The sequence below is a fragment of the Penaeus chinensis genome, chromosome 37 (genome assembly GCF_019202785.1).
Source record: "Penaeus chinensis breed Huanghai No. 1 chromosome 37, ASM1920278v2, whole genome shotgun sequence".
In the NCBI taxonomy this organism is placed as follows: domain Eukaryota; kingdom Metazoa; phylum Arthropoda; class Malacostraca; order Decapoda; family Penaeidae; genus Penaeus; species Penaeus chinensis.
In genome coordinates, this window is record NC_061855.1 from 11,393,888 (window position 1) to 11,397,505 (window position 3,618).

A 3,618-nucleotide genomic window follows, 5' to 3' on the forward strand; every position below is an offset into this window, starting at 1 on the left:
TTATTATCATAATTATTATTATTATTATCATCATCATCATCATTACTAATATCATTATCATTCTTCTTATTGTTGTTGTTGTTATTAATACTATTATCATTATTATTATTATTTTTTTTACTATCACTATCATTATTATTATCATTATTGTTATTATCATTATCATTATTATTATTATCATTATTATTATTATCATTGTTGTTATTATTATCATCATTATTATTATTACTATTATTATTATCATTATTATTTCAATTATCATTATTATCACTATCATTATTATAATTATCATCATGATCTTCATCCCCATCATCATTATTACTGTTATTTTTTGTTATTACTGTTATCATTATTATCATTGTTATTACTTATATTATCATCATCATCATCATCATCATCATCATCATCATCATCATTATCAAGATCATTATTACTTTAATTTTTGTTGTTGTTATTATTATCATAACTATCAATTACTATTGGTAATCATCTTATTATTGACATCATTATTAACATTCTCACAGTTATCATTGTAATCGTCATCATGATAGTTATTATTATTATCATTAATGTTATCATTATTATTATTACCATTACTTTTGTTATTATTACTATTATTATCATCATTATTTTTTGTTATTATTATTATTACTATCATTATGATAATTATCGTTACTATTGTTATTTTCATTATTTTATCATTATTACCATTATCATTATCATTATTGTTCTTATTAGTATCATCATAATTAGTATGATTATTACCATTGTCTTTATCATTATCATCATTATCATTAGCTTTATTATTATCATCATTATCATTATCTTTATTATTATCATCATTATCATTATCTTTATTATTATCATCATTATCATTATCATCATTATCGTCATCATATAAAAGTAATAAAGTCATTATTACTGTTGTTGTTTTTGTCATTATCATTATATTATCATCACTATTACTGTTATTATTTCAGTCATCACTATCATGATTGTTATTATTATTATGAGGATTTATATTTATATCATTATTACTATTATTGTTATCATCTTCAACAACATTAACATCATCATTAGTATCGTACTTGTCACTGTCGAATGTGTGTCTGTGAGCGATGCCATTACAAGTAAAGCACAGGGAGCCTTGTAATGCGAGGCGTCTTGCAAGGACGGCCGTGCAAGGTCGTGCAGGTGAACGGCCTTGGCCAAGGAAAGCGGCATTACACACAGGAGGAAGGCGAACATGACGGGGAAGTCGATAAGATGTAAAGTCAAAAATACGTGTGGAAATAAAAGCGGGGGAGATAAAGATTGATAGATAGACATTCGTTTGATATGAGAGGAAGAATGAGAACGTCATAAAACACACACGCACGGAGAGAGAGTGAGAGAGAGAGAGAGAGAGAGAGAGAGAGAGAGAGAGAGAGAGAGAGAGAGAGAGAGAGAGAGAGAGAGAGAGGGAGAGGGAGAGGGAGAGGGAGAGAGAGAGAGAGAGAGAGAGAGGGAGAGAGAGAGAGAGAGAGAGAGAGAGAGGGAGAGGGAGAGGGAGAGGGAGAGAGAGAGAGAGAGAGAGAGAGGGAGAGGGAGAGGGAGAGGGAGAGAGAGAGAGAGAGAGAGAGAGAGAGAGAGAGAGAGAGAGAGAGAGAGAGAGAGAGAGAGAGAGAGAGAGAGAGAGAGAGAGAGAGAGAGAGAGAGAGAGAGAGAATGTGAGGCATTTCCTGGACATCTCGCGTGGGTTTCTTAATATTACATAATCTCATGCAATACAACAAGACCCTCCCTAGTTTACCGGTCATGGGGGTGAGGGGAGACTGAGGGAATGGATACTGGAAGTAGGGGAATGCCATTTGTAAACAAAGGTAATATATATGCATATACATTTATCTATCTCTCTATATCTCTATCTGTCTATCTACATATATATATACATATATATATACATATATATATATATATATATATATATATATATTTAAGCACACATGTGTATGTGTGTGTGTGTGTGTGTGTGTGTGTGTGTGTGTGTGTGTGTGTGTGTGTGTATATATATATATACACATATATATATGCATATATATATGTGTGTGTCTGTATGTATGTATATAAGTATACATACATATATATAAATATATATATATATATAAGCATATGCATATATATAAGCATATATTCATACATATATATATATATATATGTATATATATATATATATATATATATATATGAACAAACACAAACACAGTAACGTGTACACAAAGATGAAAAAGAAAACAGCCACAGTAAAGAATATAAAATAAATAGTGACATTCTGAACTCTTCACCAGTTCAAATATTAAGGCCAATACCTTAATATTTGGCGGGTTCATACGCAGGTCAGCAAGATTGCTAGACGAGAACGCTACCGCTGCACCACACACACACACACACACACACACACACACACACACACACACACACACACACACACACACACACACACACACACACACACACACACATATATACACACACACACACACATACACATACAAATGTACAATCTCGAGGTATGAAATGAAGGAAATTTTCCCTATACATGAACGACCTCCCGATGCAAGTCATGCTAACCATCCTGTGAGGTATGCATAGTTCAGTCAAGTTCGCGTACTTACAGAACTTCATTCCAACTCATGAAACGTTTCAGGCATTTCCGGATGTTTTCTTGTCCAGATGTTAATATTCTTGCCTTTTTTTTTCTCTATCTGTATCTGTTACGCCTTTGTCTAAGGGCGATATTATCCCTCGGATGGGTGTGAAATTCTCCATAGTGCGTGTATTATCTAAAGGATAGGAAAGTAAGCAGCCAAACAAAACAGGCAGCCCTCTCCCCCTTCAATTCATAGTCATATCACCCAGGACAATACCAGACTCAGCATCATACTTCTGCAGTTTTACAATCCAGACAATCTACATATGCTTTGTCAAATAAGATTAATCATAGAGTTAGACATGCCCGGCGCCCTCGAGACTCCAATCTGATACAGTCAAACCTAGAATGGAAGGCCAAAAGGGCCCAAACTATTCTTAGCTTCTATAATTGGAGCACTGATGCTGTTAACATCCCAGAAGCAACACTTACTACATAGTGGCATAGATCACATATTCATATTGACTAATTAACAGGGCCTAATCCATGACTTCCATAACAGAACTAAAAGGCCAATACCTGAAATATATAGATGAAATTCTCCATCACCTTCATGGTATCCCCTCACTCGCAATCTACTGTGATGCCTCTACTGATCCTCATGAAGCAGCTGGAATTGGTGTATTAATTTCTCTTAAAGAAAGTGTGCACATTTTTAACTGGGCAAGCACTACTGATGCCGAGTCTTTTCTGGCAGCCAAGGTGCACTCTAAAGACTTTAGACTCTAAAGGCATTTAGTCCAAGCAACATGAGAACTACAAATATCCTACACCAATTTCTAGCCCATCAGGGCAGGGTATACAATTGTCACTATACTTGATACCCTCTCATATAGGAATATTAACCTGTAACAAGTTGGATCATTTATCAAAACTAGCACTTTCAAATGAAGAACCATGCAATGTAGTATCATAATCTCATAAACAAA